We start from the raw sequence: 20,543 nt of genomic DNA on the forward strand, positions 1-20,543 counted from the left end.
ATTTTTCAATGTTTTCTGATTTTATTTTTATAATTTTATCATTTTCTCATTGCTTGTGTGACTTAGATGCCCAAGAATTTATTTAACTAATGGTCATTGTTTCTGTTTCTCGTATCTATAAATGCTCCCATTGTGGCAGGGGGAGGGTGTGTGCTCACGTATAGGTGCGTATACACACATGTAAGTGTGTGATTTACCCCCCCCCCATGGCCCTTTTATTTCTTTTCTTTCTTTTACAAGCAACCTTCATGAAACAGTGGTCTATACTTAGTCTCTACTTCTCCTAAGCTGTCTTTTAGTATTCAAATATTTGCCTTCTAATCTGACTTCTGTCTATATTAGCCCCCTAAGTTCAGTGAAAATTCCTCCTGTTTATACTCTTTATAACTCTTTTTTCAGATCATTTTTATCTAACTGGCCAGATTTTGTCGAAGCCTAGCTGTGAAACCTCTTCCTTTTTAAATGAGTTTGTATTTCTAGGCAACATCATTCATTTTAGGACATCATTTTGTTGATGACTCCAAGTCTTATCTCCAGTTTAGACCTCTGTACACAAATAACCAAACATTAGTTTAACCTTCCATTTGACGTCTAAAGAAAACACAGATTCAACTTATCCAAAACGAAGTTATTATTTGCATTATTCTTCCAACTCTAAATTTACTCCCTCTTCTATAATTCTAACCAAAAACACAGGAAGAATCAAATATCCATAAGGTTTGCTAGTTATAAACTCAGAGATTAAATAAAATGGTATGAAAAGAAGTACCATTGTAAAAGCTAAAGCAAATTTTCTCATTATATCAATATTGGACAGATAGAAAATAATACCAGAGAAAAGAGGTCATTTCAGAAACATAATTGTGATTTATAATCCAGGAAGATTTATCTTCCGAACTTGTTTGCCCCTAATAGCATATCTTTAATATATACGAAGCAAAGACTGATGAAGTTATGAGAATAGATAAACCAATAATCATAAGAAAGTTTTAACAGATCTCTTAGAAATTAATGGAACAAGCAGACAGGAAGGATACTAGAGATTTGGCTAACATATATAACAAATCAAGATATATGCCATTAGAACCCATCAACTGAGCAATACTCACTCAAGTGGAACAATAACTAAATTGGCCACCTGCAGGGCATAAAGCAAATCTCAATAGTTTCCAAAGGAATGCATTCTAGTTAATCTGATCTCTATCCACAATAAGATTATATTAGGAGTTAGGAGAACAATATACACAGAAAATAAAAGTATATTAAAAAATTCAAGCATTTCCTTCAAACTATATATGTAGTTCAAAAAGACAACAAAAATCAGGAAAAAATGCACAGAATTGAAAAAAAAAACAGTATTTTTCAGGGGAAAAAGAAAAATAAGAAAGTATATTTTGCAGATAATAAAAATAACAAATTCTTAATTAAACTGATTAAAATTTAAGGAAAGTAATTAACAGGAGGCACTAAGGCTCGATGTCATCAGTTAAGAGAATAGCTCTATAGAGTCTCAAAAAAATTATATGTAGATTATCTTCGTGTATATATATATATGTGTGTGTGTGTGTGTGTCTATATATACTATACTCAATATATTATATATGCCATACATATATTATAATAAACATGTAATTATTCTAAGTAAAATAACAAGTCATGTAAAACCTATGTTTTATCAATTATAAGTACTCCATCACACTGTGGGCTCATTTGGAACTTAGATCCAGTAGTTCTTATTTATGAATTGTTGCAAAACAATTATGTTTTTTCCAAACTCAACTCATCAGGACATCCTTAGTCCTTAAAATATCATAACAAAGTCTTCATCTTCTTAGCAAAGTCGTAATATTATGGCATTGATAGGTTTCAGGTAACATGAAGAAAATTAATGCTGAGGGGTTATCACCAGGAGCTAAGATATAGGAGAAAGGTACATGTTCATAATATTGACAAGGGATTAAATCTGAGTTATTTCAGGGGTGCCTTAGTGGCTCAGTTGAAAACCTGCTTATCCCTCTGCTTGTGTTCTTTCTCTCACTCACTCACTCTCTCAAATTAATAACATCTTTAAAATAAATCAATAAATCTGAGTTATTTCAAAGTAATGGTTAAAACTGAGTAGCAATTCACATATGTCAAAGTCCTATTACACGTAAACTCTGATATGAGCTACAACTCATATGATTAGGCATGGCGAATATCATTAGGCCCACTATTAAAAAAACAAAAACAAAAACAAAAAAAGTCAAATACATAGGTGACCTGAATTTTAGGTGGCAAGCCTGGTCAAGAGCATATTACTTTAACCTATCAATTCACAAGTTAGTGCAGAAAATGGGTCAATGTAGGGGAAGGTAAGGCTAGACTCTGGGATTTCAAGCCAAACAGGAATTGACAGGCAAGATGCAACAAGTGGGTTAGTTTATCAAGAAAGATACAGAAAGAGCCAGGCTATGTGGGAGAACAGGCAGAGGCATGTCCAAAAATATACACAGATCTTGGATCAGAAGTTTATGTTGAACATGAAAGATCCAAAACTTCTTTGAATATGTATAAAGTGAATCATCAAAGATAGATTCTTATGCTTTGATATTTTGCCAAAGGCTAAAGAGTAATAACATACTGAATAGCTTAATATCAATTTAAACAAATACATAATAAATGTGTCTAAAATCTCTCTGAATTTTTTTCTATTTTTTACTTTTGAATTTACTTTTTAAAAACTAGAGATATATTAGAAACATTTATTGAATAATAACATACAATTAAATATGAACATATAAGTGCACTTATTAAAAACTCCAAGTCTGGAACAGAACTATCTGGTCTGAAGTTCCACCTGCTCCAGTGACTAAATTTAGTGCCAATGGCGCTAAGCCATTTGTAGAATGGCGGTAAGAACAGTCCTACCTCTTAGAGAGGTAAAGAGAACTAAAGAATTTAATAAATGAAAGAACTAAGAATAGTGCCTAGAGCACAGAGTCAACACTCCTCAAGTGTTAGACAGAACTTCCCAATGTAAAAAGAAGTTGCGATGAAAATGCAATACATTTTTCACTGATGTTGGAAAGCTGAATACTATTTCATAATCTGTCAAATTAACGATACATAATTATTTATTTTTGATAATAAAATGTTTTTAATTTTTAATTTATTTTTGAATTACATATTTTATTTCTAATTTTTGTAAAAACATACCGAAGTAAATGGTATCAGTGCTGAAATTAGATAAAAATTATCACCTTGCAATATGCAACTTAGAAGACATATTATTTAAATCAGTCAGTTTGGATTCAAAGTAATGCAGGCAATGTAAGGTAATATAAAGCATTAATTCATCTATAAAAATCTATTTTTTAGCAATATTAAACTTTCTTAAATAATTTCATTATGAATGTTGCAATGAATATTATGGACACATTTATTCAATGTAACTAATGTGTGTGTGTGTGTGTGTATCCATACGCTGCAATAAAAATATTAATACTCGTGGGAATACTCTTCACTAATGATTTTTTAAACTTACCTTTATTAGTTGAAACTTTGATATTGTACCATTATAAGAGTAAGATTAAAATAAAAGAGCTCATACCATGCTAATATTAAATAAAAATATTCAAGCATTATGTGTAAATGTATATGAGAAGACATGCAAACACATCCATAAGTTATTAAATATACAATTTTGAAAGTAATAAATATTCAGTAATAATATCCTAAGAGCAAATAGAAAGCATTTGAAAAAAAAAAAAGGTTGTATTCTTAGTACCCAGAGAATATTTATATTAAAATTTCATTTATCTGTTTTATTTTTTTAAAGCTTTTATTTATTTATTTATTTTAGAAAGAGAGAGAGTGCACAAGTGGGGAAAGGAGCAGAAAGAGAGAGGGACAAGCAGACTCTGCACTAAGCACAGAGCCCACCACGGGGCTGGATCCCAATTCCATGACCCTGAGATCATGACCTGAGCTGAAACCAAGAGTGGGACGCTTAACCGAATGAATCAGGCTGGTGCCCATAACTTCCCATTTTAATACAATATATGCAACATCTACATCTGTATCTATCTATGAAAAAATAATTACCTGCACCAAAATATTAATAGTGTTGAGATTGAGACACCATGTCTGTGAGCTTTTCTTTGCTTTCCTTTTTTTTTTTTTAATTTATTTTTTTTAAATTTTTTTTATTTATTTATTTTTTAAAGATTTTATTTATTATTCATTGGACAGACAGAGATCACAAGTAGGCAGAGAGGCAGGCAGAGAGAGGAGGAAGCAGGCTCCCTGCTGAGCAGAGAGCCCAATGTGGGGCTCGATCCCAGGACCCTGGGATCATGACCTGAGCGGAAGGCAGAGGCCTTAACCCACTGAGCCACCCAGGCACCCCTCCTTTTTTTTTTTTTTAAGATTTTATTCATTTATTTGAGAGAAAGCATGAGAGAGAAATCACAAGAGGGGTGAAGGGCAGAGGGAACAGCAGAGTACCCACTGAGCAAGGAACCTAATGCAGGGCTTGATTCCAGGATCCTGGGATCATGATCTTAACCGAAGGTGGACTCTTAGTCAACTGAGTCACCCAAGCACCCCGAGAGTTTATTTATCTCAACCAAATTATGTTGGCTCTGACGGGCATGTTGGACGACAAAGATGAAGACAACATTCAGTATGCTTGTCCTGGTACTTTTAACTTAGTTCTCTTCTTCATATTCCCCTTTGCTGCTCCAAATGAAGAAGTGTTGACTTCTGCTGACTATAGTTCTAAAGCTCCCACAACACCTTATTGAATATCAAGCTGTATTAAAATAATATCAAGAAATACAAATGGCTATCAGACACAGGAAAAAATACTCATCATCATTAGCCCTCAGGGAGATTCAAATTAAAACCACATTGAGATATCACCTTACACCAGTTAGAATGGCCAAAATTAACAAAACAGGAAACAACATGTGTTGGAGAGGATGTGGAGAAAGGGGAACCCTCTTCCACTGTTGGTGGGAATGCAAGTTGGTGCAGCCTCTTTGGAGAACAGTGTGGAGATTCCTCAAGAAATTAAAAATAGAGCTTCCCTATGACCCTGCAATTGCACTCCTGGGTATTTACCCCAAAGATACAGATGTCGTGAAAAGAAGGGCCATCTGTACCCCAATGTTTATAGCAGCAATGGCCACAGTTGCCAAACTATGGAAAGAACCAAGATGCCCTTCAACGGATGAATGGATAAGGAAGATGTGGTCCATATACACTATGGAGTATTATGCCTCCATCAGAAAGGAGGAATACCCAACTTTTGTAGCAACATGGACGGGACTGGAAGAGATTATGCTGAGTGAAATAAGTCAAGCAGAGAGAGTCAATTATCATATGGTTTCACTTATTTGTGGAGCATAACCAATAGCATGGAGGACAAGGGGCGTTAGAGAGGAGTAGGGAATTTGGGTAAATTGGAAGGGGAGGTGAACCATGAGAGACTATGGACTCTGAAAAACAGTCTGAGGGGTTTGAAGTGGCGGGGGGGTGGGAGGTTGGGGTACCAGGTGGTGGGTATTATAGAGGGCACAGCTTGCATGGAGCACTGGGTGTGGTGAAAAAATAATGAATACTGTTTTTCTGAAAATAAATAAATTGGGAAAAAATTTTCAAAAAAAAAAATTCAAAAAAAAAAAATAGTATGTATAGGGACGCCTGGGTGGCTCAGTTGGTTAGGCAACTGCCTTCGGCTCAGGTAATGATCCCAGCGTCTTGGGATCAAGTCCCACATCAGGCTCCTTGCTTGGCAGGGAGCCTGCTTCTCCCTCTGCCTCTGCCTGCCTCTCTGTCTGCCTGTGCTCGCTCTCTCTCCCTCTCTCTCTGACAAATAAATAAATAAAATCTTTTTAAAAAAAATAAATAAATAAAATAAAATAGTATGTATAATATACATGGATAATACATTGTAAGTATTATATAGTTTATCTCTATAATATTACATAAATACATATACACACACAGTTCTAACCCTAAATATATGTTTCAATATATGACTGGGTAATAAGAGACTAGCCATAATGAAATTTTTATTTCTCTACCATCATATTTTCTTACATGCCCTCAAATGTGAGTTCACAGATTATTATTTTTCAAACTATATTTTTTCTAATTATTATTAATTTATCTTTTTAAGATATTTAGGTAATAACTTTAATTTCATTCAATTTCCATTTTTAATCATTTTGGCCATATAAATTAGGATTGAACCATTAGAAAATTATGAAAATATAATTATGCATGCATAATAATCACTATTTTAATGATTTTTGCAGTTGTGCTAGTATCCAGTTATGGATTGTTGAGTTATGGAGAAAGGCAAAGAGGCTTGATAAGTATGAGCACAAAGTCTGTCAGTTCTCTAAATACACACACACACACACACACACACACACACAAAAGATTCAAGAAACACTCCTTTTCTAGAGGAGCCAAAAGTAATGCATTTCTTTAGTCAGATGTTACTACAACTGTTACCTATAGCACAAGCTCACTTGGTTCTTCTTTCTCGAATTAGAATTGAAAACTCTCTTCATTTAAAACTCTGAATGATGCCTTATTTTGGTGTTAAAAAGAGACCTCTAAAAATAGCAATTGCATTAAAGAAGTCAATAGGACTTACATTTTAATTATTATACTGTACAGAATCAGATTTGATTGTGATAACAGACTTATCATTGATCATCCAAACCATAGCAGATTTTGAGATTTAATAAATTATTTGATTGTTAACAGTTACTAATGTTGTAAATAACACAAACCCAAGTGACTATCTAATCATTTAAATTCCCATAATAAACAAAAACACTGCCACTCAATGCAAAGACACTGTAATGGAGATAAAGCAATCTCTCAAAAATTTTAGTGGGCATATTTGTTTTCTAATCATAATTATCATTATGTATCTTTAATAGTGACTTATTTTTCATTATCTCAATGATGTCATCACCCTATAATTTGGATTATAGATAAAGCTTTTTCATTATCACGAAGGACTCAGTGAACTCCTACTCCCAGTTCAATTATTGCAACAATTTTAAACCCATGTACAAGCTAATTATGAGACAGCATGAATAGTCAGAATGAATATAAATAATATCAATGGTTCGTGTTCTCACAGCATGATTCTGTTAAACACTTACTATAAATAACCAATTTTTTTCCAGGTGTCGCTGGGAAAATGTGCTTATAGAATGATTTCCTGTGTTATGATATTGCAAGCCAACCATCCTACATTTCTATACTGTTCTGCTTCATTTTTTTTTTCTGAATTAAAGTTTCTCCATCGATAGATGTTGTAATACTGAAGTTCATGGATTTCATGTTATTGTGCTATAAACTCAAAGATTATCTGGTTAACTACACATATGGTAGCCATTAAATAGGGACTTCATTATGGATTGGATGACATAAAAACATATTTAGGAGAAATTTTAACATATAAAAGGATTTCATTATAATTACAGGATTAAAATTCTAAATTACTTTTGTTTTAGATTTTATTTAATTATTTGACACAGAGAGAGAGAGAGAGAGAGATCACAAGTAGGCAGAGAGTCAGGCAGAGAGAAAGGGAAGCAGGTTCCCCACTGAGCAGAGAGCCTGATGGGCTCCATCCCAGGACCCTGAGACCATGACCTGAGCTGAAGGCAGAGGCTTAACCCACTGAGCCATCCAGGTGCCCCTCTAAATTACTTCTGAAAAGGGAACATGATGCTGCAGAAAAAGATGACTATGATCCAAAAAAGGTAGACTCATTTACTAATCAGCTCTGTGAAAAAAGGCAAGCCACTTTATTTTTTGGTTTCTAGTTTTTGTTTTCTATACAGTAAGATAATTGAATTAAATTAAATCAAAAGTTAAAACTATAACATCAAAGTTTTTTGCTTACAAATTAACAAACAAAGTCAATAAAGCAAATGAAGAAAAATAGCAAGACCCATAAAAACAATTTCCCAGAGAAATTTCTATTTGTCAGATAATTTAACGTCCTTAAAACATTTTTTTTAAAGATTTTATTTATTTATTTGACAGAGAGAGATCACAATTAGGCAGAGAGGCAAGCAGAGGGAGAGAGAGAGGGAAGCAAGCTCCCTGCCAAGCAGAGAGCCTGATGCAGGACTTGATCCAGGACCCTGTGATCATGACCTGAACCGAAGGCAAAGGCTTAACACACTGAGCCACCCAGGCACCCTAACGTCCTTAAAACTTTAAAGAAATTCTAACATTAATTCTAGAGAATACGGGAGGAAAGGATTTCTTTCAAAAACATTTGAAACTTGTATTTAACCTGAAAGGGAAAACATTAATTTAGAATTTATATACTATAAAGATGCTTATACAATTCATAGGCAAATTAATTAAACATTTAACTCTTTTCCTTTTCTACTCAGCATTTCAAAAAGATAATTCCATCTCTCAAAACAGTCATATTTTACCTTACTAAAGCTGATAACTTTATAGAATTTCTAAATATTCTAAATATTTGTGGCTGAGTATATGAATTACAATGAAATTTTGGAAATAAATCCAAGATTATTTCAAGGAGTACTGATGTGGAAAGATTTAATTTAACATTACTAACTGTTTTAACTCAATAAAGAAAAGAGGACAGACAGATTCTGTTTACTAAACATGTCTCCCGAGTAATATTTATTGGTTACTAGATGAAAAGAACTGCAACCTAACAATCCTGCTCCCCAGTCAAGGGATACAGAAAAAAAAAAATGTTTTATATAAGCAAAGATACAGGAATTTCTACCTTATGCTTAGTGTGGAACCTGGGGTGCTGGAGTGTTTTCCTCAGTGTTGTTCTATAGCTTTGGCTGTTATCACTCCCTGAAACACTTCTCTTTCTCACACACACACACACACACACACACACACACACACACACGAGAGAGAGAGAGAAAGAGAGAAAATCCAGCTTCTGTTCTTGCCCTCTTTCTCTGTTTTGGTGGATTCCTAAGGCTGACTACTCAGTACTAGTCTCATGATGGGGCAGACAAGCCTTCTTGGTTCTTCCAGTTCACCTCTGTAATAGTTTCCTATTGCTGATATGACACATTATCACGAACTCAGTGCCTCAAAACAATGCACAATTCTTACTGCAATTCTGGAGTTTCAGAGTCTAACCTTCATATTCCTGAGCTCAAGTTAGGTGTCAGCTGGGCTGGCTCTTTCTGGAGTCTTTAAGGAAGAATTCATTTGCTTGCTTTTGCTAACATCTCAGACATCGGCACTCCTTGACTTATAGGCTCTTCACGGGCTCTGCTTCTATCCAAAAGTATCCCCTGCCTGCTTCAACCCTCTTGTCTCCCTCCACAGGACTTTTGCCATGACATTAGATTCACTGGGATAATCTAGAATATCTTGTCATCAAAAGATTCCAGGAACCTGTGAATATGTTATGTTACTGGCAAAAGAGACATTAATTAATCACATACACAAGGTCCCTTTTGCCAGTAAGGTAAGATATTCACAGGTTCCTGGAATTAGGATGTGGACTTCTTCCTGAGGTTATTATTCAGCTGATGACAAACCTCAATCTTGGGCAGATCCTATGGAGCTGGGCCTGCAGACAGTCCCTTCCACGGCTTCCTCTCAACAGCCAAACTACCTACTTTCTGGGGTGGGTTTTGGGCAGGAAAGAGGTTTTTGTTATGTTTTGCTTGGTTGGTTTTTTTTTGTTTTGTTTTTTTTTGTTGTTTTGTTTTGTTTTTTTTGCCCCTTCCTGGTATTATAAAATCTGTCCTTTGAATTGGGGCAGAATCTTCAGCCCAAGGATTTTGTACACTTCCCTATCTCTCTGGAAGCTTCTCCCATAAGCAGTGCCTGAATCCCGGGGAAGGAATAGTTTCTGTATCTCTTATAGCAGCAGATACATTTTTTGTTTTTGCCCCTTCTCCTGAAGCAGTGAATTTTTTTATGGTCAAAAGGTAGTGACGGTTTGTGGACCCTTCCCCATCAGTTTAGAGGTTTTGGTTCAAAGAGAAAGTACAGGGAAAGTAACTGTCCTCTGTTCCATGGTTGTAGCTCATCACTTCTTACACCAGTGTATCTCCAAGGCAGAGTTGGTGAGTGGGAGAAGAATTTTCCCAGTTCACAGTTTCTAAATCTTGGCATTATTGACATGTTGAGTCAGATAATTCTTTGTTATAGTGGGATCTCCTGTGCATTTTAGGATGTTTAACAAAGTCCCTGATCTCTACCCACTAGATGCCAGTAGTACTCTATATTACTTTCCTATTACTGCACAATAAATTATCACAAATGTAGGAGCTTAAACTAATACATGCATTTACTATCTGTTTTTGTGGGTCAGAAATCTAGGCATGCTTAGCTGGGTCCTCTGCTCAGAGTCTTAGAAGGGAGCAGTCAAGATGTTGGCTAGACTGTGTTCTCATCTGGTGCTCAGGATCTTCTTCCATGCTCACATGGGTATTGAGATTTAGTCCCTTGCAGTTTTTAAGACCAAGACCCTTAGTTTTTAGGGGCCACCTACAGCTCCTTGCTACGTGGCCCCATTTATATGCTGTTCACATCATAGCAGCTTGCTTCTTTAAAGCCAACGAGAGAAAGAGAGAGACTGGCACTCCATGGCCAACATGGGAGTCTTATGTGATGAAACACAATCATGGGCATGACATCCCATCACCTTTACCATGTTTCTTGTTATAAACAAGTCAAAATCTGCAATTGCACTACTGGGTATTTACCCCAAAGATACAGATGCAGTGAAAAGAAGGGCCATCTGTAACCCAATGTTCAAAGCAGCAATGGCCACAATCATCAAATGGTGCAAAGAGCCAAGATGTTCTTCAACAGACGAATGGATAAAGAAGATGTGGTCCATATACACAATGGAATATTATGCCTCCATCAGAAAGGATGAATACCCAACTTTTGCATCAACATGGACGGGACTGGAGGAGATTATGCTGAGTGAAATAAGTCAAGCAGAGAGAGCTAATTATCGTATGATTTCACTTACTTGTGGACCGTAAGGAATAACATGGAGGACATTGGGAGATGGAGAGGAGAAGTGAGTTGGGGGAAATCAGAGTGAGGAGACAAACCATGAGAGACTGTGAGACACAAACTGAGAGTTTTGGAAGGGAGGGGAGTGGGGGGATGGAAGGTGAGCCTGGTGGTGGGTATTGGGGAGGGTAGGTATTTTATGGAGCACTGGGTGTGGTGTATAAACAATTAGAACACTGAAAAAAAATTTTTAAAAAAGAAAATGTAAAAAAAAATGAAAAGAAACAAGTCAAAAGTCCCACCCACACTCAAGGGGGAGTGGGGAGGTGATAACAACAAGGGTGTTCATAACACCACACAACAACTGTATTAACCAAAACTGTGTTCAGACATTGCCAATTTCCCTGAATTGAGAATCCCTGCCCTAAAGTGATCACACCTGACCTTCTGGACTTTTAAAAATATTAGCTGCTTCATGGATTCTTCTCCTACCCACTTAAGCCCCCATGTTGCATCACCACTCCCTCATATCAGGGAGATCATATGATAGTTGTCTTTCTCCGCTTGACTTATTTCGCTAAGCATGATACGAGATGGGATAGGGAGGGAGAGAAACCATAAGTGACTCTTAATCTCACGAAACAAACTGTGGGTTGCTGGGGGGAGGGGGGTTGGGAGAAGGGGGGTAGGGTTATGGACATTGGGGAGGGTATGTGCTTTTGGGTAAATTGGAAGGGGAGATGAACCATGAGAGACTATGGACTCTGAAAAACAATCTGAGGGGTTTGAAGTGGCGGGGGGGTGGGAGGTTGGGGTACCAGGTGGTGGGTATTATAGAGGGCACAGCTTGCATGGAGCACTGGGTGTGGTGAAAAAATAATGAATACTGTTTTTCTGAAAATAAATAAATTGGAAAAAAAAAAAAAAAGAGCCAGTTGGGGGGTGCCTGGGGGGCTCAGTGGGTTAAAGTCTTTGCCTTCGGCTCAGGTCATGATCCCAGAGTCCTAGGATCCAGCCCCGCATCTGGCTCTCTGCTCCGCGGGGAGCCTGCTTCCCTTCCTCTCTCTCTCTGTCTGCCTCCCTGCCTATTTGTGATCTCTGTCTATCAAATAAATAAACAAAATCTTTAAAAAAAAATAAATAAATAAATTAAAAAAAAAAATATTAGCTGCTCTTGCCTGAACTGATTTTATTCTTCCTCCAAAGCTCTGCCAAAGATGAAGCAGTCTGCATGTTCCGTCTCTCCTCTGAGGGACTGGTCACTCGGATTAGTTTACTTGATTTTCCTGTGACTTAAGTTGATAAAGTTTATGATACTGTAGATTATCTGGATGTTCTCGTTGCTTATAAAGGATCAATAATTCACAGTGGCTTTTCTTTCCTAAGTGAGAGTGCAACTTCCTCAAAGTATGATTTTTTTATATTTCATCACATAAAAGGAAAATATCCAGGCTAACTAATTTGGACACTGGAAATCTCCATTATTTTATTGTTTCAGCAGGTACCAATAACTAATAGGAGTTACTGTCCTAGATAGCAAGAGTTAAGTATAAGAAAAAGTTTCTGCCCTAAAGTAGCTAATAATATGAGATTCTGTGCTCATGGTTTCATTAGTATATTCAGAAGGGTAATATAATAATGAAAAGTTACTTTTCCCTAAACCTTCTATAGGAACAGAAATATGAAAAGGGGGAACCATTAATTTTTCCTTTGCTCCTGTGGACAAATACCATTTTACATTTTAAATTTGATAATTCAGAAATATCATTTTAATTAATGATACTGCCTTATTTTCATTTAAATATATAGTGAAGAATATTATTAATACTTAAAAGTTAGTTTATTATAATAACTGTTTATAAATACTCTGACTTTTCTCTCGGAAAATATGTTTTATCCTTTCTTTGAAATAGCAAAGACATTTTATGTTTTTCAAGTAGGTGAACATTTTAATAACAATCTATCTTTAGATCAAGGCAAATAATTATCAATATGTGTACCTTAAGAAGTTTCAAAGATCTTTCCATGTATTAGCAATGTCTATGCATACTACTGAACTTATTTCAAAAACACTGAAACAACAGTTCAAAGATTAGAAACTGCTACGGACTTACTCATCTTATTATGTGAGAACAGAAAAGCCAAAATAGTATTAGAATAAATCTTATGATTTTTTTTTTTCATCAGAAGTAAAACATGGGCATCTGGGTGGCTCAGTGGGTTAAGCCTCTGCCTTCGGCATAGGTCATGATCTCAGGGTCCTGGGATCGAGCCCTGCATCGCACTCTCCGCTCAGCAGGGAGCCTGCTTCCCCCCTCTCTCCACCTGCCTCTCTGCCTACTTGTGACCTCTCTCTCTCTGTCAAATAAATAAAATCTTTTTTTTTAATAAAACATTATTCAACCTAACAGGATAAAAAAGTGTTTTTTTTGTCATAATACTGATTTTATCTATATTATATTTGGAAAAGTTAAAACTATTTGGAGCTTATAGTATTATATCATAAATGCAAAAATTTGTATCATCCCACTGTTTTTTTTTTTAAATATTTGCTCTGATGTAGCTTCTCTAATTGCTTTTCAAACATATATATAAGATACTACTATGTTTTTATTGCATATTGCTCTGGAACTAAATGTCTTCAATCAGATCTGGGGCAACTTTAGTAAAGGAAGATACAGAAGAGAATCATAACACATGGGATATGAACGTAGACACAAATGAACAAGGGACTGCCATGATTAGGAGACACTTGTTTCATTCTTTTAGAATGCATATCTTACTTTAATGATTTTACTCTTTTATGATATTCCTAGGATTCTTTTCTATGCCCTTGTTTATTGCCTTTTATTTGCAATAATCAGAACATACCAAGTGTCCACTAAATTATCCAAGTAGTTCCCATTTATTGTATTAGCAGTAGAGCGTGAGCATGATAGAATATAATTTTGTCCCTTTCTTTGTTTCTCTCTTTATCACTATCCTCTTTCTTTCCTTGAAGCTCAAACTACAAAGCCCATTTGTTAGTGTCTCTCCTAAGGCAACAACTTTCAGTTTCAAGCTGATGTTATCTGTGCACCTGCCTTTTTCCACCAGAACATACTGAATTAGTTTCAAATTGGCTGAAAACCTCTTGTTGTCTGTTCCTATAATTGAACTTCCCAGAACTCATTGCAAATTTTTATTCTTCCTAGTGGGAACTAACCCTTGGGATTTCTTCTCCTTGAGCCTTTAAATTTATTTTGTAGTGGCTATTCCCTACAGTGGTTTAAATCTTGGGTAACCTAGATTTATGGAAGAGTTAACATTGTTGTCATTCTCCTTATGGTATTGTTTCTTACTGAACTGGGAATCAAATAATAGAAAACTGATCATTATTTTTAGTTATAGGAGTGTTTACAGGCTCCAAAACAACAATAAAATCAGTAATAATACAAATTTTAATGTTACTCTCAATTCAGAATACTAACCTTAAATATGAACACAAAGTACTTTCATTTTCATGTTACATTTTTAAGCGTGCCTATCTTCTCTTTTACGAAAACGGTACTTCAACTCTTTTCACGTGTTATGGTTAACAATAAAACCTGTCCATAATTAAGGAACTCAAATTTTACCCAACTGTATTCCTTGGTATGTTTTTATGAAATTAATATTTCTTCTTAGAGTCTACTCATTAGAGAAGTTTGCCTATTTGCTTCTTCTTGAAGGCATCATCACTGGGCAATTTTGAGGTGAATTAGTAAAAATAACTAACTCACATCAGGAGGAAGGAAGATGCATAATGGGTAGAGCCTAATGAGTGAGTACATGAGTCTAGAAAAACCACTGAAGATCTGGTCATGTTGAGGGCATCTGCATCTATGAAACGATGATTAATTAGAAATTACAGATGTTTTATGAATTCCCTCCAAGTTCTTCCCTCCAAGTAGAAAAGACATTTGCTCTTGGTGACTATATCCTACAGAGCTTCTACAACAAGGTCTGATAGCCAAAAGGAAAGAAAAAAGCCACTCTTGAACTTGCTACTATGAGGAAAGCAGTCAGTGTATACCTCTTTGGGCTCTGGGAACACAGCACCGCGGCCACATTCGCAGATGTTTCAGTGTGGATATGCAGTGTCGAGCTCAGGAGAAGAGAATTTGTCAAGTAAAAACAACACTGCTTCATATGGATCGAAAAGATACGCATTTTCAAGATGGTCAGAAGTGTTACCACAGAGATGGGCCCTGGCCAGGCCTGAGATGGGGATCTGTATAAGAAAGTCACAAAATCAGTGATCTCAGATGGAGATTTGACCTGATTCACCACAGTCCCCTTCAACTTCTCTTAACCCTCTGACAGAGGAAAAAAGGAAGAGAAAAGGAAGATAAAAAGAAGTTAAAAGTGGCAGCAGTCTTCCACAAGCAAATGGATCCCATATTGATTTCAACGCACCATCACACACTTTTTGCCCGTCGGGGAAAGACTCCCAAGCACAGAGTGTCAAGATGAGAGAATGTGTCTTAGCCTGCCATTAACTAATGGCCTCAGGAGAAACACTAAAGTTTAATGCCTAAGTTATTATATCTAGCTCTTAATCATTCCCCAAGATATTTTTGCTCCTATGAATTTGAAACCAAAATATCCTGAGCAATACCCATGCTTTAAATATCAGTATATCAATATGTCTATATCAGAACAGTGCTGAGGCACTAACTTAAAAAGCCAAAGCTAAAGCTCTAATGCAAAATTTTCTGTTAATTCTGTAATAAGTTTCCTGCATTAATGAGAATGTTGTCTAATAGAGTTTGTGCCTCTTAAAACTGCTAAGTTGAAAGTTGTCAACAAATATATTTTATAGTTCTGCTGTGCCTGAGTGCCTCAGTCGGCTAAGTATCTGCCTTGGAACGCTCAGGTCATGATCCCAGAGTCCTGGGATTGAGCTCCAGAGTCCTAGGGTTGAGCCCCGCATCAGGCTCCCGCTCAGCTGGGAGCTTGCTTGCTTCTCCCTTTCCTCCCTGCTTGTGCTCTCTCTCACTATCTCAGTTTCTCTCTCTCAAATAAATTAAATTTGTATTTTATTGATATATAAATTTTATTTTATATTATATATAAGTATATATAATATATGTTATCATTCTTATTGTGTTTTTGCATAAGCTACTATATTCTTTCAAGCAATAGGAAGTTTCCTTTGCCCCAATACATGTTTTAAACAAAATTTCAGCTATAGCATACTCTTCTATCCCAAGTGTTTTCAGGTTCTGTTATGCTGTTTGTATGTGACAGGGTGAGGCCAGAGGCAGGGGGAGGTGATTTGGCTTTTTTTAAAAGGAAATAGAAAAAAAAACTAGTTTCTGTAGAATAAGGTATCATGTTCATTATAATATTCAAATGTTTTGGATAAATTAATAATATGTAGGAAATCCATAAGCAAACTATTTTAGGCACAGTCTATTTTCTTAGTGACTTTATGCTTGTTATAAAAAATAACTAATATGGTAATCAGATTAGAATGTTAAAGGACATGCTTTATATTCAAGATCTCAATGCCAAGGGCTAGGGGCAAAAAAACAAAAGATATTTCCTTGTCTGAATAATGCAATATGAATCAACAAACTTTTTATATGGCCAAACTATATAAAATTATAGTTTAACTCATGTCTGCTTGAATTGTAAGGTCACAGAATTATAAAGGTCCCATATATTGAGTGTCATACAACATGATATTACAGTTACACATAATGCTCTATTTTTTTAAGATTTTATTTATTTGTTTGAGAGACAGAGAGCATAAATAGAGGAGAAGTAGAAGCAGGCTCCCAGAGTTACTTAGTAACATGCATTCAAAGTTCCTCTAGGTCTTTTCATGACTCGGTAACTCCTTTTCTTTTCAGTGCTAAATAATATTCCATTGTCTGATATACCGCAGATTGTTCGCCAACTAAAGGACATCTTTGTAGCTTCTGAGTTTTGGCAATTATAAATAAAGCTACTATAAACATCCATGTGAAAGTTTTTATGTGTTTTTATGTGTATATAAGTTCTCAGCTCCTTTAAGTAAATACCAAGAAGTGCAACTGCTGGATAGTATGGTACTATTTAGTTTAGTTTAGTATATTTAGTTTCATAAGAAATTTGCCAAAGTTTTCCAAAGTGCCTGCATCATTTTGCATCCAACCAGTAATGAATGAGAATTCCTGTTGATTCACATTATCACCAGCATTTGGTGTTGCTGTCCTAAATTTGGGGCATTCTAATAGGGTACAGTGGTAGCTCATTGTTTTGTTTTTTCCTGATGACATATGAAGCACATATTTTCATATGCTTACTTGCTGAGTATCTTCTTTGGTGATGTGTCTGTTAAGGACTTTGGTATATATTTTAATCAGGTTGTTTTCTTATTTTAATCAGGTTGTTTTCTTATTGTCAAGTTTTAAGTATCCTTTTCATATTTTGGATAACAGCCCTTTTTCAGATGTGTTCTTTGTCAATATATTCTGTGGCCTTTTTTCTAATTTTCTTTGCATGATCTTTCATAGAATAGGCATTTTAATTTTTTACAAAGCTCACCTTATCAATGATTTCTGTCATGGATCATTTCTTTCATGTTATACTTCATAAAGCAATCATCATTACCAAGGTCATCTAGGTTTTCTCCTATGTCATATCATGTACAAATACAGTTTCATTTCTTCTTTACCAATCTGTATATCTTGTATTTCTATTTATTGTATTGCTACATTATTAGAACTTCGAAAGTACAGTGTTGCAAGAAGAGGTGAGAGGAATATCCTTGCTTTGTTCATGATCACATAGAGAAAGCTTATAGTGTCTCATGATTAAGCACGATGTTGGCTGTAGATTTTTTATAGATATTCTTTGTCAAGTTGAGACAGTTCCCTCTATTTTTTGCTTGTGGTATTATTTTTATTAATAGAAACATAAAATGCAGAAATGAAATACAACTAAATAGAATGTGGTAATAAAAATGCTTTATAACTAGTATATTTCAATATGTCAGATTTATATTTTGACATGTATTAATTATATGTTATACTCTTGGTTTTGCAGTTCATGCTATACTTCTTTTCTACCTCAGTAATTATGATGACATGATCCTGTGTGTCTCACTCTCCTACACAATGTCAGTTTCTTTCCTCTTATATATATGTAAAATCCACTTAAATTCAACTGTTTTAAATCGGATTGTACAAATGCTCAACCTGAAAGGAAAGGAAGTTATAAAAAACATAACAGTAACAACTGATAATTTTACAAAAGTAAGTGAAGTTTAGGACAGTAATTTTAATAAAGTTGAAGAAAATAATATGTATCTTCCAATCTGTATATTATTTATCACATTCATTGTCTTACTTCTTAAGGACCCTCCAGATGACTTTTAACTACAAGTTATGTATTTAGAATACTCTCAAAGCTTTTTAATATGGACCTTATCTCTTCTTTAAATAGATTAGTATTTTCTGTAATCATATTGTTTTGCTAGTAATTTCAAGTCTGAGTTTTTCTAATGCCATAAAAAATAAGAATTTGAGACCAGGGGAGCTAAGATGATAGTATAGTAGGAGGACACTATGCTCATCTAGTCCCTAGAACACAACTAGTTAACTATCAAAGCATTCTGAATACCCATAAAACCGACCTAAGAACTGACAGAACACACTGCACAACCTGAGGGAGAGAAGAAGCTACACTGCAGAAGGTAGGAAGTGTGGAGATGTGGTTTAAGGGAAAAACAGATTGTGGGTGCTGTGGAGGAGAGGGAGCCCTGGTCCTGGACAAAGGCAAGAGAGAGTGGAAAGCACAGGGAAATGCACAAGGAGAACAATTCCCCAAAGCCCCTAGCTAGGAAAACTAGAGAGGCTGAATTTTGTGAATTTTTGCGAATTTTTGCAACCATCAGGGCTCATAGACTGGAGTTTTAAGGTTGGCAGGGCTTGGCTAGGAGAGAGCCCTGAGGGCACTGCCCTACTTCTGTTCCTCCTGTAGGGGAGGCAGGTAAGCAACTCTGGGACAGACTTGTGATCTGAGAGCAAAAGGTTACAGGGGAGACATTTTTTTTTTTTCCAATTTATTTATTTTCAGAAAAACAGTATTCATTATTTTTTCACCACACCCAGTGCTCCATGCAAGCCGTGCCCTCTATAATACCCACCACCTGGTACCCCAACCTCCCACCCCCCCCCCCCCTCCACTTCAAACCCCTCAGACTGTTTTTCAGAGTCCATAGTCTCTCATGGTTCACCTCCCCTTCCAATTTACCCAAATTCCCTACTCCTCTCTAACGCCCCTTGTCCTCCATGCTATTTGTTATGCTCTTGCCCTTCTTGGAGCACCTCTGTGAGAGGTGGCAGTCTGCAGACAAAAGAGCCAGTGGGCACCATTTCCCTACCTTTCCCCCTGGCATAGGTGCAGAACCACCTACTGAGGGTGGCTAGTCCAGACATGGGCTATCTAGCCAAACTTTCAAATGAAACAAAATCTTACCAAGATATTTTCAACTGTAGATTCAGCTGATTGTCCTTTGATCTTTCATTCTAGATAACTTCCAGCCATTGATGTATTTAATACTATCCTTCTTCATCTTTTCCATTGTCTTCTTTTTAGATTGTTTTTTTCTTTTTAGCTTCTCTCCTCCATACCTCTTAATTTCTTTTCTATTTTCAACCTCCTTTACTCCATGTGGTACTACTGATTTCTTTTCAGTACCCAATTTTACTAACTCTTCAGTCAAATGTGTCTAATGTTTTTAAATCCTTTTTTAGCCTTTGTCAATACTTATATATGTTCAAATTTCTGTTTTTATAGTTTTTATATCAAATATTTATAGTTTCATAAATTCTTGTGGTTCCCTTATTATTTTGAGTATTAAACTTTTATTTGTTAGAGAAATACTCATATAGTTACCTTATAGTGCTCTTGGTCTTAATTATCCATTTTTGTTAGCTTCACCTCCTTTCCTATTTGTGTTGCAAATTCCTGTTGGAGTGCTCATTGTAGATGACTGAATTTGTTTTTCTTATTCCTCTTAATGTTATATTTAAATGGATAGCTCAGCAGTGACTTAACTCATCAGTAGAATCAGAGTTTATAGATTATAACTCAAACTTGTATTAGTGGTTCTGAAAACTTGGTCTATGAATATTTTACAGTTCAACTGGGTCAAAATATGACAATCTCTTTCCTGGCTAACTGGAGGACTGGTTTCATTCCAACTACTTATCTAGTATGATGAAAATTTATTAGCCTGTTGAAGAGCCTAAAGTCAAGTTGTCTGGCTTCTCTCAGGGAATATGTCTTTGTTTTCTCTAATATCTTGCCTGGAAACTTAATTTTTTTCCTTGGTATCCAGTGCAAAAGATATGTTTGCATTCTTGTTGATAACATTTTTGACATTATTTACATTCTATTCTGCATGTTTTAAAGATTACCCATTGCATCATGTATTTATGATGGATAAGTGGAAAGACTCCCATATGTATTCTTTTCTGACATTTTTTAAAAGTTTCTAAATTTCATCCAAGTATACC

The sequence above is a fragment of the Neovison vison genome, chromosome 1, assembly GCF_020171115.1.
Source record: "Neovison vison isolate M4711 chromosome 1, ASM_NN_V1, whole genome shotgun sequence".
In the NCBI taxonomy this organism is placed as follows: domain Eukaryota; kingdom Metazoa; phylum Chordata; class Mammalia; order Carnivora; family Mustelidae; genus Neogale; species Neogale vison.